Consider the following 16356-nt stretch of genomic DNA (forward strand, 5'->3'; position numbering starts at 1 on the left):
GAGCAAATGCCCTGCACACCTGCAGGTCTGTCCGGGATAGCCCTGCCCAGGGCGGAGCAGAGTCAGTGATGGGCCTATGGGGGCTTCGTCCCGGCTGGTCCGACATCATGGAAGTGTGAGAAAATGAGGGTGATTTCTCTAGGTTTGCAGCAGGAGGGGCACCAGCACTTGCCCAGCAGTGTGCAGGATCTGTGGGGGATAGATGGGGGGTGGAGACTCTGCCTTCAGACATTTCACACTGTGTTAGGGGATGACAAGGAGAAGTGAGAGCAGGTTCCCCAGGAACAGGAGGTGGGAGAGCTCAGGGGTACAGCAGGGCTTGGGGGCTTCACCACAGGGATGCTGGGATCTAGCATTGTGGATTCCTGAATTATCCTGAAATCTGACAGAAATGTATCTGCAATCTAGGGCAAGATTGTACATTAACTCTCATTGAAACAAAATGCCTCATCTCCTGAAATTGGAGAGAACACGTGACTAGGAGCCCCTTCCGGCACCTCCCTGGACTACTTGTGGGCTTCGCTTGGAGGTCGCAGAGAGAGCACAGCAGGAGAGTGAGTGAGGGGCTGGTGTCCTGCTCTGACCCCCACTCCCCACCATCCCTGTGCTTCCCTGTGTGGGCTGGAGACCCCGTGGGATTGAGGGGCTGGAAAATCCTGCTCCTTTTCCCTCATCCACACTCTCCATTTTCATTTTGAAGATCATTGGAACTCCCTCACTAAGCATTGGTGGTGCTCAAGTAAACTCATTTCTGTCCTTGTGATGCAGGAAAGATTCCAGGATCCTGGGACTTTGCCCCAAATTCAGACTCAGTGAAGTTTATCCCTCTTATTTTGCAGGGATTAATCAACCTGTGAAAATAAAGAGAACAAAAGATGCAACATATATATATATATATAATATATATATATATATATTATATATATATATATATATGCAAGGAAAGAACAAAGGTCTTTTCTTGAATGAAATATTCCAGGTAAGCTCCTAAAAGATCTCAACTCTGCCTGAAACCAAGGAGAACTTTGCCCAGCACTGAGAGGACCAGCGTCCTCACCCTTGAGCACCAGACAGAAGTCTTCATCCCCAGAGGTCCTCACCCACCCTAGGGACTCCAGCATGGCATGGTCGTGCTGCTCAGGAGTCTAGAGATATCTCAGAAACATTGACTTGTACTAAATCATCCAGTATTCATAATATCTAGAAGTTTGTTAAAATTTCAAGGGGTGCTCACATTTTACATTTTCTGTTTGAAGGTATTAATATTAAGGCTCCTTCTATTATACCATTTAATTGTTAGTAACAGACTCTGAGTCAGGTTCTACGTTAAATGCTGGGAATGTGGAGATGCCAAGGCATGAGCCTGTCCTCAAGGAGACCCCAGACTCAGAATGAGGGTAATGTGTACATCCCCCCAACCCCCATCACCCATGCCATGGTCTGAAACGTGCATTACTCTAAGGAGCATTTGTGGAAAGCATGAAGATCTAGAGTGCCTCTTTTGGCCAAGAATGGTGTCTGCAGAAGCAGTTCATGTACATTAAATGTTGTCCACATAGTGCTGCTGGATAGGGATGATTCTTACTTCCATGAAGTATGAATGTCAGACCTCAAGGAGTCACAGGCTGATTAGGAGAAGACCAGTATGGATCTTTGAGGAGGGGAAGAGGCCATCCCAGGTGGCTCTAACTCCTCCTGAAACCTGTGGCTAAAATGTTACTTTTCAGGTCATTCTTTTGCCATGCTGATGTGTAATTGCAGGAGTAATGGCCCACTAGATGGCTTTGAGTCATTTGTTCCTTGGTATAAATGTTCCTTTCAGTGTGTGGTAGTACAAACTCCTCTTGTGACTTTTGTGGATGTCATAACAGCCTGGATGCTTCCATATCTCTTGATGGTCCTTTTCCTCCACATTAAATTCTGCTCACTGATCAGAGGTCCTTGACAAGAAGTGTCTATCATATGACTTGACATTTTCCTGGAGTTTTGAGTGTGTGTGTGTGTGTGTGTGTGTGTGTGTGTGTGTGTGTTGTGGAGACTGGGTTTGGTGAGCAGGATTCTCATAACCTTTGGGCAAAACATGGGATGAAAACACTTGCAAAGCAGTTGGCAAAGGGTCTGCTTTTCTCTGAAATCCTATTGTACCTATAGCCAATACTGTATTTGGAGCACCTCAGAAAGAGGCATCTGTGCCTTTGGTTCTTCAGAAGAGCCAAAAGAAGTAGCACTTTACTGATTTTATCACACAAAGCCATCATAAAGCAGGCACAAGTCTTCTGTGGTGACCATACTTTACCATTTTGAAAATTATTTCTATGCTCAATCATGCAAAACTGTTGTTCATGGCAAAGACCAGCATGTGGTATCCACTGTCTTCAAGAGACAATGACATATATACAAGATGGGAGGTGTACACTCAAGTGCTCAGACATCTCTTGTGAATGATAATATCCATCCCATCCCTTTTCTATTTACCTGCCCTCTCACACAAGCGCATTGCCATCCCATGCATCCATCCATCCCACCCATCGCCCTTGACTTATTCTTCCTTGCTACTCTCCTAGGTCACTTCATTCCCTCCATCATTCTCATTCTTCCGCGCAGACCTTCCTCATTCCACTTTTTCACCTGCCTCACCCCCTCCTCACACATCCCCATGGCTGCCTTCACAACATCCTTCTAGTTCCTCTGTTCATCAATCATATCTTCATGTTCATTTCCATATCTCTTTGTCCCTTCCTTTCCTTCATCCATCAACCCATTTATTCATAAATTTTCTGCTATTCCTCCCTCTGATTCCCTGTTTCTCTCCCACTTCTATCCATCCTTCTGTAACTCCTCCCATTCTCTTCCCATCCTCCCTGTGTCCTTCCTTCCAAGCTTGTATCCTCCTCTTCAATCTCACTTCCATATATCCATTACCATTTCCATATATTCTTCCATTCTCTGTTCTGCATCTTCTCTCCTCCTCTCCCTTCTCCATCTTCTCCTTCTTTCCAGAACAGATCCCCTCATGTCATACATCCATCCTCTGTCTCTCTATTCACTTGCACCTTATATCCTCCCTTACTTCCATTTTACGTTCCTTCTTTCTTTCCATCCATATGCCCTTTTTCAATGCTCTCACATCCTCCCTCTTTTTGTTTCTCAAGAAGCATTAAATTAGTTGTTATTTTCCACTACCAATAACTCTCCAGCAATTTCAGGATGAATTTAATCCACAGATATTTATCTTAAGTCAGTTAGTTACTCTTTAAATTCTTAATAGCCACTATTGTGTCCTTTGCTTTTTTGGTGTGTTCCCAAATGCAGCAGTTCTAGAAGTCATAAACTCTGCAGTTGACAGATTTTTTAGTGTCTGTGTGCAGTGGGCACTGTTGAAAAGCTTTTTGACATGATGTTCTTGATTCCTCATAAGAGCACCCTCTCTCTTTTGGGGACCATCTCAAGGTCCACTACCAGAGGAAGGTGCTGCTTTGTCTATCCATCTTCCCATGGGAACAATTTAGTAACAATCATATGTTCAGTGTTAGGAAAGTCATCCAAGATTTGATGACATCTCTCCCTAACTGAAAGATTCCCTAGTTGACAGTTTAAGGAGGCAGTGTGTTCACAAAGCCATTATCCTTAGGATGATAGCAATGAGAGATGGATATGACCTGGTGACCCATGGCACAATTGGACCAGTGCATGAGGGAACCATTGAGTCCACCCTGCCCCAGACCTCTGATTACGGGACAGCACATTTCCTCATAGTTTGAACTATTTGAGGTGGGGTTTCCATAACCTGCAACAGAAAATTCTGAGACCCTGTGGAACAATAGAGTACCCTTAACTACAAATCAGTGGGAAAAGGATAAGTAGGTGAGGTCTAAAGATATTCCCTACTAATCCTACAGGCTAAAAAATCCTTGGGGAGAGTAAGGAAGCTTCCATCTTTATTCAACCTGGAGGCACTATCCAGGTTTCCTCCATGTGCTGGACCGGGTGGAGCTCCAGGATATATACGGGATATATGCCATGCAGGTAGATCACTGCCCTCCAGCTCTTCATGGGACAGGGGAGGAGCAAAGATGCTGCACACTCATGCACACATGCACATCCTCACACATACCTTGCATGTGCATACATGTAGCACATTAATGTACACAGTAGCACACATACACACTCAGATACACACATACAGTTTTACAACATGAAATACACACACAGATACACAAGTATATGCAATCACACACAATGTGGGCACACATATATCCTCTCACCCACAAACTTACACACACTAGCACTGGAAAGCACAAACTCACACATACATTCTCTATCACACACTCACACGTATCTATGCACATACTCACAGGCACACTGAGGTCTCTTCTCATGCTCTTCCCTCGATCCCACCTCTCACATATCACTTGCTGGTTGTTCATCTTCCTCAATCTTTCTATCAAGGTCATCTGGTCCATCTCTCATTGTCTGAGTCCTCCCCTCTTTCTTGACTTTTTGGTGGGAAACTTTCTTACACTGGTTTTTCCAATGCTTTTCCATGTCATCTCACAGTCATTTGTAACACTAGAATATCCAGCAGGCTCAGGTCTTCCTAAGACATCATTTGTTAAGGGGTGTGGCTTTCCTGGACTATCTAGGAGCAATGAATACACTGTCACAATGGAGTTCCTTGTTACAGAAACTGAACTGCTCTAACATTAATCAAAAGGCACTTTATTATTGAATAAGGTATGTCCACAAAAGGATCAACAATGATGATTATCCACATGATAAAATGTGAGTTTAAGGAGAGTTTGTGAGTTTGAAAATTGCCCAGATATACTACACACACACACACGCACACACACATACAATTCACAGGATGAAATAGACCTTGATTTACAATTCCTTTTCTGTAAAAAGTTGGTAAATGCAAAACAAACAAAACAAAACTTCTTAGCCTTATCTGTCCAATAAATATCTCTTCTCTCCTGCTAGCCCCATATCTCCTAAAATGAAGGGCTATATTTTTCAGTCTTCTCAGAGTGTTTCTTGAAAAATGGAACTGAAATCTCACCTTCCTTATTATTATCCTTATATTTCCCGAGCTGTTTGTCAAGGGGCCACTGCTCTGTGCCTTTCCCAGAGGGTGCTTCAGCCTCTGAAAAGCTATGTCCTCCACATCTGCGCTGCCCTGTGGATAAAAGAGAGGGTACACACTGCAATGTGATGACACAAAGAAATTCTGGAGAAAGGCACACAGAGAAGGGCTTCTGTGTTCTACAGAAGTTGTTAAATTCTATAATGGGTCTTTGTGTCCTCACTGATATCCCAGCAGGAGCCATCAAGACGTTCCCTGTCCAAACACTGCCAGGTCCACATGATGGAGGACACAGCACCATGGCCATAGCCTCTCTGGGTCACTAGTTCCCTCCTTTCCCTGCAGCTCTCAAATGTGTTTGAGCCCTACTTCCCTTAAGATCCCCAGCCCTTTCTGGCTCTCTCTGCCGGATCACCAAACCCCCTTTCCTCAGTGGTTCTGTTCAACTAATCCTGAATCCACTGAGCCCCTGTCTTGAACTTGACCCTCACATGGTTGCAGAAGGACCTGGCTGTCTCTTGAGAAGCTCATAAACTGTTTGGTGCACAAAAAATGTAACCAAATGCCAGTGTGAGGATATGTTTGACATTGCGCCGTGAACCTCAGAGCTGTTACCTAGCAATTCAGCCTGGTACTGATGCCCACAGTTGGGTTTGAATATGTCTCATTCTCATTTTTCACTTTGTATTATCACTAATTCCATGTCTTATTGCCAGGAATTTAGGCATGTATCTATGTATTTAAGCTTCCTCCTTTGTTAAATTTATAGGTCCCCTATTGATACTAGTCTATCAGGAATGTCTTCCTGATCACATGTATTTAATCAGGAGACACCATGTCAATTGATTTAGTTTTTGCTTTCCAATGTAAAATGACACCCAATCAATACATTTAAGATCATGATAACTTGAAATTTCACCTTCCTGTAGCCAGCTTTTTCTTAAGCAATGTAACTACAGTTTCTCTGCTAACGATGTCAAGACTTTGTTGAGATCTGTGTGGAGATGAGCGAGTTCAACTTTGGGCTCACATAGAATAAAGTACCACCATGACCTTTCTCATCTGTGGGGAGTAGCTGGAGCCCAGGGTCAGATAAGTGTGGATGTCTGTAATGTAGCACCTGGTGGGCACATCAACGTGGGAGGAGCAGGGGGAGAAGGCTCGCTGCCCCTCTCAGCCATATGAATCTTCAGGGTGGTGGAGATGATGAAGCCATAGGACACCATGGTGAGCAGGATATTCAATACAGCATAGAGGATGTCAGCCATTATTGTCACAATATCATTAAAATATGCAGAGGATCCAGAGAGCAGCAACACAGGGGGATTGTCACAACACAGTGATCTATCTCTTTGGGCCCTCAGAAGGTCACCTATAACACCAGAGTGGTTTTGAGTCCTGCACCCAGTATGCTGATGCCCCACAGAGCTCCAGCCAGAGCTGCACACACCTAGGGGCCCATCATGGAGCCATAATGCAGGGGCAGGCAGATGTCCACGTAGTGATCACAGGCAATGGCAATGAAGAGAAGCACCTCCGCTGCAACAGACCACGTCAGGAAGTATATATGGATAATGCAGCCCCCATAGGAGATGGTTCTTTTCTGTGCCACCAGAATCTCAAACATCTTAGGCAAAACAGTGCATGCACAGAAAACATCAAAAATAGCCAAGCTGACCAGGAAAAAAGAACACGGGGGTGTGGAGCCCAGGGCTGAAGCTGATGGCCACCACGATGAGGGAGTTGCCACAGAGGGCCATGGTGTGAAGGCGAGGAAGAGGATGAAGAAGAGAACCTGGGGCTGTGGTGTTTCTGAGAAACCCTGCAGGATGAATTCTGTCACAAGTGTTTGGTTACTCATGGCCTTTGACTAGTCTGGTCAGACTTTATTGATCTATGGTCAAGCTACAAAAAAAATGTTTTAAGTAGTGGTCAATATAGGCAGGTCGTGATACATTCATGTGACTGGTTCTCCCCAAATTTAAACTCATTGCATGTAACAATCACCCACTAACAATGGCTTCCAGGAAAATGTACTGTGGGGTAAGAGTGGGCAGAAGCATTTAGCCCTCTCTCAATGCCTCTGCCTTCCTTTTAGGCTTCTCCCATTCTATCCATTCTCATTTCAGTTTTCCATTATCCTTCCCATCCATTCTTCCTCTCTCCTGTCTTATATTCTTCTCTCACTCTCTCATCTTCCATTTTTCCTTCATCTTATCCTTCCTTCCAGGAAAAACCTCATCATTCAATGACCACATTCTGATGTACACTCATGTCCCATCCACCTCTCTCCATACTGCAACATTGATCTTCCCAAAGTGCCAACCTCAGTGAGTAGTGTTCCCGCTCAGACCAGCCATGTCATGCCCTGCTTGGGGATGGAAGTTCATAAGCTCCAGTGAAGCTCTACAGTGTGGTCTTGCTTGCCTGCCAGTGTCCAGTCTGCCCTGTCCTCTCCCCAAGGTACCCTCCTGTTCCCTCTGCCTGGAGCACAGATTCTTTCCTTTATCCCTCCATATGCCATGATCAGCAGCCCCAGACTTGAGCTTGTTCCTCAGTGAGCAGCAGGATCCCTGAGTCCCACTCAGATGTGGAGCCTGGAGCTTGGGGCTTAGGGAGGGTGATCTACTTAGGGGGAACTGAGTTGATACAACTCAGTATCCTGGGGATGGGAGAGTCCAGTGTGCAGGGTTCAAATGGAGCCTGTGGGCTCAGGCTGAGGGGCCCTTCAGGAAGCAGAACCAGGCAAGCACAGTGGTACTCCAGATGCACACCCAAGGTCAGAGACCTCCGATTCCTGGGAGCAGGAGGAGCAAATGCAGGGCCAAGCTGAGGGTCAGGGGCCTCACACAGGAAGGCAGCAGGGTTTCCTAGAGCTTGACTTTCTGCTCCACTCCCTATACCAAAGTCCTGAGAAGGACATATCCTACCCAGGCAGGTCATACACCAGGAGCCTGATGGAGTCACCAGCCACCAAGCCAGATGTGTTAGAACAACTCTCTCCCATCATGCCCCTTTGCCATGGTTCCCTGTGGCCATCAGAATGAACATGCAACTCCTTGACCCCTATATATGGTTCTGTGCTCCCCTTTCCATATCCTCTCCTTCCTGTTCATGAATAGAGATGATCTTTCCTCACTTCTCATCCCATCTGACTCTGCCAGCATTTCAGAATTGAGCACCAATGCCAATGCATTTCAGCATCATATCAGCACATTTGTTATGCAGGAACATAATCAGAGAAAATGAGGAGTGAGCACCAAACTGGCTTGGGCACAAACCTCAGCCTCTTGCAAAAGGGTTTTCAGAAATATGCATGAGTACACAGCAGACAGATGGAGGTCCATGGAGTCTTTCCAAGGTGGTCCAGCATTGGACTTACACCAACCATGGGCACGTTGGACCTTCTAGACAACCACTTTGCCATTTTCCATGGAGGAGTCATTGTGTATGGACTTGTCAATAAAGCCTACAGAAAGGCATCTTTTTAAGGGTTTCCTACCTAGGGTGCAAGTCTCATGAGTCATATTGTCAACACTGCTTTAATTATTTTTCCTTTGCAATTTTATTGAGATAAAGTCACATACAATACAGTCATCCAAAGGGTACTATCTGTTTTTCACAGTACCATCATATAGTTGTGCATTCATCACCACAATTTTTGAAAATGTTCATTCCTCCAAAAAAAGTAAAAAAGAAATAAAAATAAGAATAAAAATAAAAGTAAAAAAAAACACCCCAAACAACCCATCATACCACACCCCCCCCCATTATTCATTTACTTTTTTTGTCCCCATTTTTCTACTCATCTGTCCATACACTGGATAAAGAGAGTTGTGAGCCACAAGGTTTTCACAATCGCATGGTCACACAATATAAGCTATGCAGTTATACAGTTGTCTTCAAGAATCAAGGCTACTGAGTTGCAGTTGAACAGTTTCAAGTATTTCCTTCTAGCTATTCTAATACACTAAAATCTAAAAAGGGATATCTATATAATGCATAAGAATAACCTCCAGAATGACTTTTTGACTCCATTTCAATTCTCAGCCTGTGAAACTTCCCTTTATTCCATTTCTCTTCCACATTTTGGTCAAGAAATCTTTACCAATCCCATAATGCTAGGCCCAGACTCATCCCTAGGAGTCATATCCCATGTTGCCAGGGAGATTTACACCCCTGGGAGCCATGTCCCACATGGGGGGGGGAGCATAGCAGTGAGTCCACCTGCCAAGTTGGCTTAGAGAGAGAGGCCACATCTAAGCAGCAAAAAGGGTTCTCTGGGGGTGGCACAATTATAGGTAAGCGTAACCTCTTAGGCACAATTATAGGTAGGCTTAAGAAATACTATGAAATTTAAAACTCTGGATACAGGGCAGAAACCTGATCTTGGGAGGTCCAGGACAGATGTGGACAGACCAGGTGGCAGTGCTGAGACATCCAGCAGGGGCGCTCTGGCATCTGCGGGTGAGGGTCAGAGAAGGGAGAAGCAGCAGATGTGAGAGGTGCTCAGATTCATTCACTACCCGTGAGAATATTTAGATACCGAGGCTCAGAAAGAGTTCAGGAATCCTCAGTGATCGTGACTCTGGCAGAGACGAGTGAGGGGACTGATGAGCATGCATATAGATTGTGGAACAGGATCCCAGGAAAACTGCCGAGTGCTATGATAGTTCCACATTCAGATCAATGAGTCTGGGTTTGTAGGTGACAAATAGTTTCTAGCTATAAATTTAGATATTGCTGGAAAATATGAATGATAAATGCAGATCTGGGCATGAATGCAATCACCAAGAGAAGAAAAGACAGTAGAGGCTAAAGCAGTGAGGAACACAAACATTGAGAGGCTAGAAGCAAAGGACAATTCCAATAAAAAAAGGATGAAAGAAGTAGAAGGAGGAGGAGGAAGAGAAGGGGAAGGAGGAGATTGAGAAAGAAAAAGAACTGAACCCATTAAATAATGAAACTTTTCTACAAATAAATAAACAAAACAAATCTTTTCAATGATGTCAAAGCTTCTTGGTTAAAGAGTGATGCTGCCCTTTTCTGAAGGGAAAAAATTGAACTAAAATAAACCTCTTTTCTGCTGGTCACTGAAGTGGAAGGCTCTGACACCATCTCTGATCCCCTTCACAGCACCAAGGCCATGACACTCACAGGAAAAGTGAGGAGCAGTGAATCTTTTCTCCTTCTCATTTGAAGTATAATTTTCTGGACACAGAATTCTAATCTGCTTGTTTTTTTCTTTCAGTACTTTTAATATTTCACTGTAACCACTTCTTACTTGTTTGGTTTTGGAAGAGAATTGTTATCCTTGTTCTTCTGTAAGGAAGGCGTATTCTTTGTTTTTGTTTTTGTTTCTTGCCTCTGTCTCATTTCAAATTTTTCTTTTTCTTTGATTTTCTGCAGGTTGGATATGATGATCCTCCATGTATATTTTTGGTATTTATCCTACTTGGTGCTGTCTGCATTTCCTGATCTGTGACTTGATAGCTGTCATTAATTTTGGAAAATTCTCAGCAATTATGACTTTATACATTTCCTCATTTCTTTCACTCACTCTCCACCTTCTGGTATTCCCATTTACCATATGGTCTTCCCTTTATAATTGTCCCACAGTTCTTGGGTCTTCTGTTCCAACTTTTTCATTCTTTTTTCTTTTGCAATTAATTCAGTTTTGGGAGTTTCTATTGAGGCATCTTTGAGCTAACCAATTTTTTGCTTGGCTGTGTCCAGTCTACTGATCTGCCCATAAAAGGCATTCTTCAATACTGTTGGGGATTTATTTGTAACATTTCATTTTATCATCTTTTTGAGTGTTAATCTCTCTGCTTACATTACCAGTCTGTTCTTGCATGCTGTCCACTTTCCCATTTTTCTTAGCATATTAATCATAGTTATTTAAAATTCCCAACCTTATGATTCAGTTATCTCTTCCATATCTGACTCTGATTTTGACAGTTGTTCTGCCTCTTTACTGTATTTTTCATGTAGTATGTTGTATAATTTTTTGTTGAATGACATGATGTACTAGGTAAAAGGACTGAGGTACATTGACCTTCCATGTTAAGTTTAATATTTCCTTGGCTAGGCATAAGTGGCAAGAGTTAACCACTAAAATGTACCGTTGTGTCTTTATTTCTGCATCCCCTGCTGTCTTCTTGTTGCCTAGAGTCCTCATAAACAAGGTTGAAGACTTTTAGTTCCTTCTGCCATAATGCCTGCACATAGTGGGGGGGAGAGGGGAAGAGTTCTATAACCCTATAGCTTGCTCACAATCTTTACAAGGCCTTTGCCCCTGAGCAAAATATTTACAAATGATTCTCAGCTACCCACCCCCTTGGGTCAGATGGGGTCAAGGGGTGGCTGGAATGGGGTATTCTACATATACCCCATCAAAGGCTGGGGGGGGTGCTGAGGTGAGTGTTTCACCTCCTCCCCAACAGTCAGGGTCTGGTAAATGGGTAACTCTGAGCCACTGCCCTGGTAAGCAGGACCAACCACTCTGGGCAGATTTTGAAGTGGTTACTTTGACCCTACCACTACTGGCCCCATGAGGAGAACTTCTTCCCCTCTTCACAGTGAGACCCTGTCAAGCTCTTGGAGGTAAAACTCTGGAACTCATGTGACCTCCCCTTGATCTGATCCCCTAAAATCTTTATCTCAATTTAGTCTAAACAGTGCCCCCCACAGCTCATCAGTTACAGTCAAGCATTCCTACCAGTGCCGACTGCAGCCAAGAGCCAGTCCCTGGCCCTCTCCTCACTTCTCTCATGCTTGTGGGGAGATGGTTTGACCTGTGGCCTCAATTCTCTGATGAATCTAAAAAGATCTGCTGTTTGTAAATGTGTCCAGCTTTTTCCTGGGTTTTAGGATGGGAGTAATGGCTTACAATCTCCACACATGCAGAAGGGATGCTGGAAACTGCAAGATGAACATTAAAGACCACTCATAACACACAAAATAGTTCAGAAAAGCTCCTAAGCAATTCAACTGTGTGATGTCCAATGTGTGTTCACATGCACTCACTGAGGATTTGCCCAGCACAGCAGGGACAGTGTCAGTGTCCTTTACCCAGGAAAAAGGCTTCTCTTAGCCATACCAACACCAGACAGGCTTCTCACTCTCCTGATATGACTCAGAAAACTATGGTTTAAGTAGAGAAGCCTTAGCTGTGTGATGTAACCCGAGGAAGACATGAACACCACTGGGAGATCTGCTCCATGGCCCAGCACTGAGACTGTGTCAGCACTGTGCTGAGAGAACACCACCATTTCCTTCTGTTCTGTCTCCTCAAGGCATGCTCCTGGCTCCTCTTGTGTTTTCCCTGCCCCAGCCCTGGAATCAATCACTCTTCAAGGAACATCAACTCCTTTCATTTGAGAATTTTCTTTACAAACCTAGATCTGAGTACGGGTCTGTCTATTGATATTACCCTGTCCCTGCCTCAAGTCTCTGCAGTGGACCCAGCTGGCAAATGCACGTTTAAAATCCAGACACAAAACTCATCTGTTGTTATTACTACCCATGAATATTTTCTAGAAACAAGAGTCTATATTAATACCTCCATTGCTAATCCAACACAACAGGATTTATTCTGCCTTCCTCCCCCACTAGATCCATTTGTAATTTCTTCCTCCAACATATGAGAGACCCAGCTCTGGTCGCCTACTACAAATTTACAATTTGCTCAATCCTCATCTACAAAAGAAGGAGCTGCTGAAATGCTACACTGTACTCAGTGAGAAACAAATTTACCAACTGGAGTACAGTGTTTGTTTGCAACTCTGTTTGCTGTTAGCCTTAAGAGCTGAGTCAAAATGTTGTTTTCCAAAAGTCATGTATGTTGGCTTCTTCCTTCCCATATCCTTCAGAGTGGCCATGTGATTTATTTATAATAAGCTAGATTTATATGTCATGTTCTGCACTCCCTCTCTGCAACCCCAACAATAACTGTAGAAGATTTGTGACAAGGGCTTGAGAGTTCCTGTATCACCTGAAATCACCCCAGGGATGTGCCCTCACAGCCACTTGTTCACCTTGATCAGGAAGAACCAGAGAAGGTGGCCAGGTCTCAGAGGCAGATCTCATCACTGAGTTGGAACTGATGACATTCTGGGCACCTATAGGTGGTTCTTGGCTGGAATAGGGCTGATGCTTTAGGGGACCGATGTCCAGGCACTGGCTGTCCTGCAGCATCTAGTACAAGAAGACCTGTGGCCTGACTGGCAGGTCAGATGCTGAGGTTCTCATGCTCTGAGTCAATGAACTAACTGGAGAAATGGCCCCCAAACTCTCCCAGGGCTGACACAGCCCTCATTCTCAGATGAGTGCACACACAGGGCAGCTGGTCAGCTGTCAACCTGCTTCATCAGGTCCAGGTTCAGGGAGCGACTGAAGGCCACATGAGCCTGCTTGCTCACTAGCATGGCCTCAGCATTTTGCTCCATAACTGTTTCCTTCACACAACAAGCTAGTCCAGGTTCCATAAAATCAAGGCAGCAATGCACCTCAGGCTGCTTAGCCAGTTTCAGGAGATGTACAGCCATGGCCAAATCAGCCTGTGCTTGTTTTAGTAGGGTTCACAAGCTAAAAATTTTGTACCTTTTTAAATGCTTGAAAAAATCAAACAATGATATTTCAATGTAGGTGAAAATTATATGTGACATGTTTCCATGTCCATAAAGAAATTGTTATTGGAGCATAGTCTTTCTTATTCTTTTTCATGTTGTCTTCAGCTGCCTCATCACTGTAGCATTGGGGTTGAGCAGTCCAAAGAGAGACTGCATGGCACACAAACCCCAAAATATTCATTCTCTGATCCTTATGGAAAATACATACCAGCTCCTGCTCGATTCCACTGCCCAAAGGAGACCCTGAGTACCACCTATGTGGCCATGCAAGGTCTAGGGTCTCACATTGCATTTCCTGCCTGACCTCCAGGGAGTCAGAAGCCCAATTTGCAGGGTCTATGATTATATGAGACCTGCCTGAGCCATCCCATCTCCTAGAAAGGGTTCATCTTCCAGCTGGTGGATCGTCAGGATTCCAGGTCAGTTGGTGCATGAAGCAGTGTCTGGTGGAGCAGGTGACCTCAGACCCACCAAACTGCTGACCTCTGGTGGACAACCTCAGCTCCTGGACACTGCCTGGTTGGGTCTTATCTTGACATCCCACTGCCTAGGTAAAGGGGTGTCATGACTTAATCATTTGCTGCCTTTTTTTACATTTTTTATTGTGAAATATAACAAATATACAGGAAGGTTATAACTTTCAAGGTAAAATTTAATGAGTAGCTATAGAGCAAATTTAAATGAATGTTATGTGTTACAGTTCCACCAGTTCTGTTATTTCCTTCTAGCAATTCTAATACATGAACATCTAAAACAACATTTATATAAAGATTCAGTATTAGTAATCTTTTGTTGAATCCTGTCTTCTCTGCTTCTCCTTCCTCTACCTTTAATTACATTCTTGATTTTCAGGAATGTCTAGGTAGTAACCACCCTAACTTATTCATATTGAGAAAGTGTGTTGACATTTAAGGAAGGGGGTGCAACTGGTTGGTGTTCTTCAAGGGGCCATTGTCTCTGGATTTGGGGACTTATCTGGCATAGGAACACTCTGAAAGATTTAAGTTTCTGAAAAGTAAACTTAGCGAGTGAAACTTTCATAGAGTCCCAAAGGGACCTAGGTATTTTGGGACTACTGCTGGTTAGAGTTTGGCATACCATGGCCATTCGTATTATCTAGCTGGAGTTGCATAGAAGTAACCTCCAGGATAGTCTCTCAATTCTATTTGAAATCTCGTAGCCACTACCTTATTTTGTTACCTTTCTTTCCCCCCTTTCAGTCATGGAGGCATTTTCAATCCCTCAATACCCGGGCCTCCCTCATTCCTGGGAGTCTTGTCCTATGTCACCAAGGAGATTAAATGCCCTGGGATTCATGTCCCATGAAGGGGGGATAGGTTAATGAATGTTATTTGCATAGTTGGGCTTAGAGACAGAAAGGCCACATCTGAGCAACAAAAGAGGTTCCCTCGAGGTGCCTCTTAGTCATAATTATAGGTAGGCTTAGCCTCTCTTACACAGCCATAAGTTTCACAGGAGGAAGTCTCAAGATTGAGGGCTTGACTTATTAAATAGGGGTTTTCTAATTTCATATAGCATATATTCTGTCCAAGATAAACACTGTCTCACACTATTTTTACTTAGTTGTACAGTCATCATCACTCTCAATTTTAAACAATTATCATGACAAAAACACCCCAAAGCTCTTATCAGCCCCTAATTATTCATCCCTAGTATTAGTGCAGTACTAGTAAGATATTCCTATTAAATAAAGTGTATAATATGCAAAGGGTAGTTTCTCTCATATACCACCCCGTTGTTAACTCTTTATACCAGTGTCCTGCCTTAGAAGTATATCATGAAAACATTTATATTTGTAGTGCCAATCTGTGAGACACATGCCTTTAAACAACATCTTTTGATCATGTGCACCTTCATTGTGGGACTGATGCTTATTGTTTGGGTTTGCTAACGCTGCCATTATGCAAAATATCAGAAATGTGTTGGCTTTTATATAAGGGGTTTATTTGGTTATGAATTTGCAGTCTGAAGGCCATGAAAATGTCCAAATTAAGGCACCAACAATCGGGTACATTCACTGATGGATGGCTGATGGTGTCCAGAAAACCTCTGTTAGCTGGGAAAGCATGTGGCTGGTGTCTGCTGATCCTGGGTAGTATTTCAGCTCCTCTCTCAGCTCCTGTGCATTCTTGGTTCTTTATGCCAGGTGCCTGGGGTCCTGTCTTAGCATATTCACAGGCAAACTCTGGGCTTCATCCCTCATAGCTTCTCTGGAGCAAACTTTGGGCTAGCAAAAGTCTGCTTTCAGTGTATTTCTCTCAGCTGCTCTCCAAAATGTCACTCTCAGCTGCTCTGAGGTCCTTCCATTTATAAGCTCTTTTATAGGACTCCATTGATTAAATCAAGACCCACCCTGAGTTGGTGGGTCCATATCAACCTGTAAATAATCCAATCAAACTTTTCACTCACAGTTGATTGAGTCGCATCTCCATGGAAACACAAAGGATTCCAACCTAATCAATGATAATATGTCAGCCCCCACAAGATTGCATTAAAGAATATGACATTTTTGGGTCATAATGATACAAACCGGCACATTCCACCTTCAGAAACCCAAAATGACATGACCTTTCCATATACAAAATACATTCATCCCATCACAATATCACAAAAACT

At 43.7% G+C, this 16356-nt stretch overlaps 1 long non-coding RNA gene across 1 annotated transcript in view; it reads right to left on the reverse strand.

Moving 5' to 3' along the window:
* Positions 1 to 731: 731 nt before the first annotated feature.
* Positions 732 to 16356, reverse strand: part of LOC119530992 — a 67313-nt gene continuing 51688 nt past the window's right edge. Inside the window, exons 2-3 of the long non-coding RNA XR_005216160.1 lie at positions 5063 to 5179; positions 732 to 851 (exon numbers count right to left, since the gene is read on the reverse strand). This is a non-coding gene — a long non-coding RNA (uncharacterized LOC119530992). The remainder of the gene's footprint in view (positions 852 to 5062; positions 5180 to 16356) is intronic.

This window comes from Choloepus didactylus, chromosome 4 (genome assembly GCF_015220235.1).
Source record: "Choloepus didactylus isolate mChoDid1 chromosome 4, mChoDid1.pri, whole genome shotgun sequence".
NCBI lineage: Eukaryota > Metazoa > Chordata > Mammalia > Pilosa > Megalonychidae > Choloepus > Choloepus didactylus.